Here is an 8,010-nt window from a genome sequence, read left to right as displayed (position 1 = left end):
CAACTTGCTGTACGCAGACCACTGACTTTCCTGTTACCTTCCTTCACCTGCTCACGTCCAACCTGGTCTCCATGGTTCAAACCTGCCTTTCCACTATAGATGCAAGTCGCTGACTCATCTACCAATATAGCTGCAAGTCGCTGACTCATTTACCAGTATAGCTGCAAGTCACTGACTATCATCATTTCCATTGGCATCCTCTCTCCATCTGCTGTTATATACGTTCCACTATTCACCCTGCTGCCAGAGGACTGCTGTGCAAACTCTGCCTCTCTGGTAAGCATAGTCAACTGGTGAAATCCTGGGCAAGACTCCTAGTGCCCGTGACACCCCTGTGATGTCAAGTACATCTGGAAGCGCTTCAATCAGCTGGAGAGAATAGACACAAACCAAAAGTTCTGTATGCAAGAAATATTGTCTATTTTCTCAAAGGTACAAGCTTTTATAGCACTCTGAATATATGTGAATCCTATGTCATAAGCATACAATAGTCTGTGGGATGCGCTGCAGATTAACTGTCTCACTTATTCTTGAAGTTTCTAGCTTCCGCCCCCCCATATGTCAACTATTCTTATCTATATCAGGTTGACCTCAAGGCCGTGGATGCATATCATATTAGAACTGCATTTCAACAGAAAAATGAATAACATCACAAAAGACAGCTAAGCATCTATATTAATGCAAGACAAAATGGCTGAATGTGAGCCATGCTAGGACAAGCAGAAACTTACATTTAACATTTCCCATCTTTTATTCATTTTACTGCTGCATCTTCTCCTATCTATCCTGCCTATTCCCAGAATCACATTCTTATTGTCGGTCTGAAGGTACTTATACATATGTATCCTGCTGCAGGCCACATATGTAAGGTTGTTCCCCTTAAGGACTATCAACCCATCCCCTACCAGTGACAAGCCTGTGATTCCCTATTTCCTGTCCTGATTTGTGAGGAGCTGCAGTTGCAGTGAACATTTATCTAGAAAAAAGTCTCTTAATAAGTAGTCAATGAATTTATGGTAGTTCTGCAAGCTTTGCATGTTCTTCGTTCAGTCTTCAGTAGTTTCTTGTCGCAAACTGTGCAGTTCTTTGGCTTTGCTAGTGGGAATGATTCATGGCGCTCATCTGGATTTAGCGGTAATTTCTGTGATCATCAAAGGTTCGGGGTTTTCAGTGGTTCCCTTTTGAGGAGACAACAGTCAAGTATCAGTAACTTCTTAATCAGCCATATAATTAGTTTTATTATCACATATATACGATCAACAGGAGTGCCAAACCCTTTGCTACTAAGGCCAATATTCCCAATATCTGACAGGAATCATTACTGACAACTTCATTTTCAGAGTTTACTCCCCTATGAGTGCAAATTATTGAGCACTCCTTCCCCTTCTGTTCTCACAGTGAAATAGACAATTTGTCACTTCATTGTCTGTTTCACACTGGGTTAGAGAGGCCTTGACCCCTACTTCAGTCACAACTATTCTGGTAAGACATATCAATACCATAAGACATTACATTTCTATTTGTCAGAACAAGACTCCCCTGATTTGAAGACTTTGCAGTGTGATGCGTGAATCCAGATTTCTTTTTCCTCTAGTTTCACTGATGTGGCAGTTGTCAGTAAAACTTGATAAGGAGCCTCGTATCATGGTTCAAGACTTTTTATGTTTCCTTGTGACTACCCAGTCTCCAGATCTCAGGGAATGCGTACCTATATCAAAATTAGGGTCTGGAATGGAAGAGAACACTTGACCATGTACTTCAGTTAGCTGTTTCTGTAATAAGGCAACATAGTTCAACAAATCACAATGTGAATGCTGTAGTTGCTGTGGAAAATAACAGCCTGTTCTGTGTGCTGTGCCAAACAGAATCCCATATGGTGTTTAACCTGTGTCTTTCCTAGGAGTGTTTCTTACTGAGTGCAGGGCCATAGGTAAATATGAAATACATGGCAGGCCTGTTTCAGACATTATTTTTTGTATCTTCAATTTCAGAGTACCATTAAGGCGCTCCACACGTCCCAAACTTTGGGGTCTGTAGGGGGTGTGAAGAGCAGATATGATTCCCATGTCTTTTAACAGTTCCTGGAACCCTTGCCCAGTAAAGTGTGTCCCTCTGTCACTTTCAATGACCTCTGGTACCCCATATCTGCAGATTACCTCACTCATAATTTTCTTGGCTACTGTTTTAGCACTTGCTTTCTTACACGCCCATGCCTCTAGCCAGTGACTAAAGAGGTCGACACAGATGAGCACATTCTCATAGCCCGAGCATTTGGAAAGTTGTATAAAGTCTATCTGTATCCTCTGAAAGGGATACTGCACCTGGGGTGTGCTTTTCTGTGGAGTTGGGACAGACTTACCCAGGTTATTCTGTGCACAGATTAAGCATCCTGCCACTAACGTCTGTGCTGCTTGGGCGAACCCTGGTGCTAACCATAACCTGTTAGTGAGTTAGCAACCATAGCACCTTTCACCAGATGCACTTTCCTGTGTGTTATATTGACCATAATGGGATAAAGTGCTTTTAGCAGACACAAACGCTGACCTTTACACCACTCTCCTTGCACTATCATCATCATCATCATCATCATCATTTATTTATATAGCGCCACTAATTCCGCAGCGCTGTACAGAGAACTCATTCACATCAGTCCCTGCCCCATTGGAGCTTACAGTCTAAATTCCCTAATATAGACACACACTCACACACAGACAGAGAGGGAGACAGACAGTGAGGGAGAGACTAGGGTCAATTTTGATAGCAGCCAATTAACCTCTTAGTATGTTTTTGGAGTGTGGGAGGAAACCGGAGCACCCGGAGGAAACCCACGCAAACACAGGGAGAACATACAAACTCCACACAGATAAGGCCATGGTTGGGAATCGAACTCATGACCCCAGTGCTGTGAGGCAGAAGTGCTAACCACTAGGCCACTGTGCTCCATGTTTTGCCCAAGCCTTTTTCTCATTCTCTGTTTCTTGTTTCTGCATAATTTGGAGTGTGGTACGGTCAAACCTTGGGGTCAGGGGTCACCATGTAAATAGACTCCTCTTGGGGTACTGGGGCTATAGCGGCTTCTCATGCGGCCTGGTCTACCAATTTATTTCCCACAGCTTTTTGGGTAGTGACCCTGGTGTGTGCCATCACCTTCATCACTGACAGTTTGGAGGGCAGCTGTAATGCGGTGAACAGTGCCCTGATATGTTCAGCATGTTTGACTGGTTTGCCTGCTGAACCCATAAAGTGCCTACTTTTCCATATGGGGCCATAGCCATGCGCAATTCCAAACGCATCTATGTACATCTATATGCATCTATGTGAACCATCTACAAAAAGGTTGATGTCTGCATCTGGTAATGGTGTATTTTTAATGTCAGATAATGTCAGATAAAACCAGAGATTCTTGCCTCATTAGTTCTACACAATCATGTTCAGAAACATTTCTGTGTGTATATTTTTTCTTATTATTCCAACTGGGATTCCCCCAGATCCCTAGGAGAACCCTGATGCGTCCTCCCATCTTTTGAAACATGCAAAAATCATGTAGCCGGATTCAACATTGTGCACCATTTAAGTGTAACATTACTGGGAGTTAGTAGTGCTACTTCATATTTTGTAAGTCTGGCCGCTGACAGATGTTTTGTTTGTGCTTGGTTTAAAATTTCTGTCACAGCATGTGGCACCATTAATGTAACTGGGTGTCCTAGTACAATATCTGTGTCACTCACCGGACTGTAAGTGCCATTTCTCCTGTGTTCAGAAACCGTGGCCGTTCGCCATCCTGAGGGTCTGCGCATGTGCAACCCTTATGAAACCTTCAGTACCTGTTGCTTTTAATTGATTGGATGATCAGGCAACCCTCCCTATTTAAACCACCTGTGATCATTACCTGGTTGCCTGATCTTGGAGTCTCATTCCCCATGAGCCTCTGAAGGTGTTCCTGTGTTTCCTCGTGTATTTAGCTCCAGCTGATTCCTGTCTACTACGATTGTGGTTTCCAGACCACTTCAACTCTCCTGTGTTCATCGTGTCTGCACTCAGCTGATTCCTATCTGCTACTGCTGCCGGATTCCAGTCAGCCTCAACTCTCCTGTGTTCAGCGTGTCTGCTCTCCGCTGCCTCCGTTACTACTGTCGGGTTCCAGACCATCTCAATTCTCCTGTGTTCATCGTGTCAGCTCTCCACTGATTCCTATCTGCTACTGCTGCCGGATTCCAGACCGTCTCTACTCTCCTGTGTTCAGCGTGTCTTCCCTCCGCTGCCTTCACTACTACTGCCGGATTCCAGACTGCCTCTACTCTCCTGTGTTCAGCGTACCTTCCCTCCGCTGCCTCCGCTACTCTGCCGGATTCCAGACAGCCTCAACTCTCCCGTGTTCATCATGTTTCCAGTTTTACTTACTACTGCTTCCTGAGTATTGCTCCGTTGATTACCGGTTACCTTCCGTGCGCTGCACCAACCTGATTACCGCTTCCATCCTCCAGTGGTCTCTCCTCCTGCCGGCGTTCAGCCGTTCAGGTATCCCTGCACGTCTTCTTGACAGCCTGCTCTCCTGAACCGCGGTATGCATACTTTCCATTGACTTTGCTATTATATTGCATATCCGTCTGGACTGTGTTGTGTTCATCTCCGGAGTCTTCTATCTACTGAAGCTATTGTTACTATTGACTTTGTTTCCTATTACCTGGATCGCTATAGTGACTTTGTATACTTCAAGCAGCTCTTGTCAGTTATTATTATATTGTGGCTATCATCGTGGGATCAAGTTCCGTGTGCCCCGTGTATCCTCTGCATTACATTTATCTCCTTGTGCCCCTCCTCACATATATATAGCAGTGGTACAACTTGCTGACGCAGACCACTGACTCCTGTTTCCCTTTGGCACCAGTTTCAAGTATCCTCTCACATAAGCAGTGGTACAACTTGCTGTACGCAGACCACTGACTTCCCCGTTACCTACTTGCACCTGGAATCCATTCCTTCACTATAGACAGTGGTACAACTTGCTATACGCAGACCACTGACTCTCACTACCTCCTCTCTACTCCTGGACATTCCTCCTCACTATAGCAGTGGTACAACTTGCTGTACGCAGACCACTGACTCTCCTCACGTTTCCTTGTCCATCTGGTTCCTCGTGTACATCCATCTAAGTCATTACCAGTTGCTGCTAGTCATAGACTTTCCTTGAGCATTCTCTCACCATCTGCTGATTCTCCTGTTCCGTTGTCACCCTGCTACCAGAGGACCATAGTACCAGCTATATAACTCTGGTAAGAACATCATCTGGTGATATCCTGGGCAAAGACTCCTAGTGCCCGTGACAATCTGTACTCTTTTAGAGCACTAGGGCAGCTGCAGCTACTGCTTTTATGCAGGTGGGTGCTACTCGTATAACGTGGTTGAACTGTGTAGAGTAATACGCGGGTGGCTTGGATAAATAATGTGAAGGACTTGTCATAATCTGGCAAAGCCAGAGCTGGCGCTGAAGTTACTTCAGCTTTAAATTAGTTAAAAATTTGGTTCTGCTCAGAGGAGAGTGCAAATGGCTTGGTAATGCAGGAGCATGGATAATAGCTCATAAAGTCTTAAGGCTTTTTTTCATTTATGTACAAACATTGAATTCCCAACAATGCATTCCCATACCCAAGATACAACAAAGTATTTACGGTATATGATGATAACAGTACAGTAAATAAGGGCAGTGAATGTCTTTACATCACTGATTGACTATTATGAGGATAAAAATAAAAACCTTTTTCCTATCTACCATAATTTGACATTATATTGCATTACTTTCTTTCAAACCATCTAATATAAAATGCGTTTAAAAACAAAACAAAACACCATTTCATATTCAACAATGTTAATCCATTTTTCCTTCTCTCTTCAAAAACATACCTTCTAACCTTCTACAACATACAGAAAAACCACCTAGTTCATGCATTTGCTATGCGAATAGCCCATAAAGTCTAATATCTCTTTCCAAAACACAGTAGACATTACTCAGCATAGTTTACTTTATTTAAATCCTTAATTAGTGTCTGCTTATGTTTCTTGTGACTGTGAACCAAAACATATTGCAAACTTCTCTTCATTGGGAGTTGGATAAATTCAATCTGGATTACCTAAAGGGTCTTTCTCTGTAGCTGGAGACCTTCTGTGAAGGGGCAGTCCTTAATCTCACAAACAGGGAATGTCAAAGAGACGTGTCCTGGGCGAGCGTTCAAAACCACTCCTTTCTCATCATCACCAAGTACAGCCCCTTTGTATGACTCTGATGTGTCTTCCTGGATTTTAATCATTCCATCACAAACAGTCCTCTCAAAAAGTTCCAGGCATTCAGCCATTTTGAAAGCAACACTGCTCCTCTCATAAATCAGAGTACTCTCTTTAGACACCTCTCATTGAGTCTGCAAATCACTCAGCATTTTTTCAACAGAATCTCCCATCACCAAATATTCACACATATTTTCAGATTCTTTGATTTCCGTACCGAAAGTACAAATATATTCACTTAGACTAGTCTCGCTCACAGACAGCATTTTATCTCATAACATTTCTATATGGGCAAACCCCCCTGATTTTTGAAAACATTCATCAGCGCCATTTTCACACAGATTAAAACTGCCTGTAATATCTGCATGTAAAAGCTCTCTCCCACCTTTCTCTTTTAACTTACAGTAAAAGTTATTTTTCTCAAATTCACAGACAAAATTATTTTGCTCAAATACAGAAACAGCTAGTTGGACCCCATCCAGCTGGAGGTCAGTGTTTTCTCCTGACACTATCTGTACATTATTTACAGTCTGGTCTGCTCACTGTTTTGTACAGTGACAGACCAAAGATTTTAAAACTTGTTTTGCATATCTTCAAAAGCTTACAATTAACCATTGCAGGCATTACATTTACAAATGTCCAAATTTTTCGCCCTTAAAACAAAAACAGAAAAAAGTCACTTATAGGGGAAGAAAAATTAACTGATATCTTCCAGCTTACTGCTGTGGAACTACAAGTCCCCTTTTAGCAATTTTACATATATCGTCAAATAACAAAAACAGAGTCTGTCTCCAAGATTTCTTTCACATTAAAGTCTTTAATACGGAATAAGGGGGGAAAAGACATTCCATGCTTTCAGCTTCTGATGCATTTAGCATCTCCACATATATTGCAACTTTCCAGATCTCTTAACTTTCCTGTGCCACCTGTCGAAGTCAGCTAATTGGATAAAGTAATATCAATTAATATCTAACAACTTGCTCGTCTTTGTCTGAAAATTATGCGTACAGCACGCTACGGCGTGGAGAAGCGTATCCAGCTGCAACATGTGGCAATAACAGGTTTTACACATTTACACACATTTACACGAACATACACATTTGTAATTAGTACACAATAATTGTAGTTGCAACACATAGTCATTTATGTTAAAATGTAGCAATGTTTACGGTTAATATTATAAGTTATATACATGTTAGTGAAATCAAATGTTCAGGTTACAGAAAACATGTCATGTTTAGTATCAATTTTATCCCCTATTTATACTCAGCTGTCCGGTTCATTAGCCGTAGGATCGCACATTGCATACTTTAGTTAGCGATGATAGGGAATAAATGTTTAAAATGATATTGTCTGTGTAATGTAAATAGACTAGTTTAAACTGGATTCTTGGCGGGAAAATCGGAGTGCATCTCCTGGTTAGCTGACCCCCACCTTTGGATATTTTCATTTGAACTGGCCTATGACCTGCATTACACTGGACCCTCATGAAGCCTGGACCTATAGAAGCAAGCCACATCATCTGCATTGTTTTACTGTATTCACTGACTGTATATAAGTAGGGGCTCTGGACCCAATGGACAGACTACTTGACCACAGCCTTCAGAACTGAATGACTGTACACTGGATCCAGGGCGCCTGCGATAAGTAACGGCTGTACTTATTTTATTCTGATTGTTATTTTGCTACTTTTGGCTATTAAATCACATTGTACTTTGGAACCACATTACG

Source organism: Mixophyes fleayi, chromosome 4 (assembly GCF_038048845.1).
Source record: "Mixophyes fleayi isolate aMixFle1 chromosome 4, aMixFle1.hap1, whole genome shotgun sequence".
Taxonomy (NCBI): domain Eukaryota; kingdom Metazoa; phylum Chordata; class Amphibia; order Anura; family Limnodynastidae; genus Mixophyes; species Mixophyes fleayi.
The sequence above is the reverse complement of the archived record's forward strand: the minus strand, read 5'-3'. Positions refer to the sequence as shown.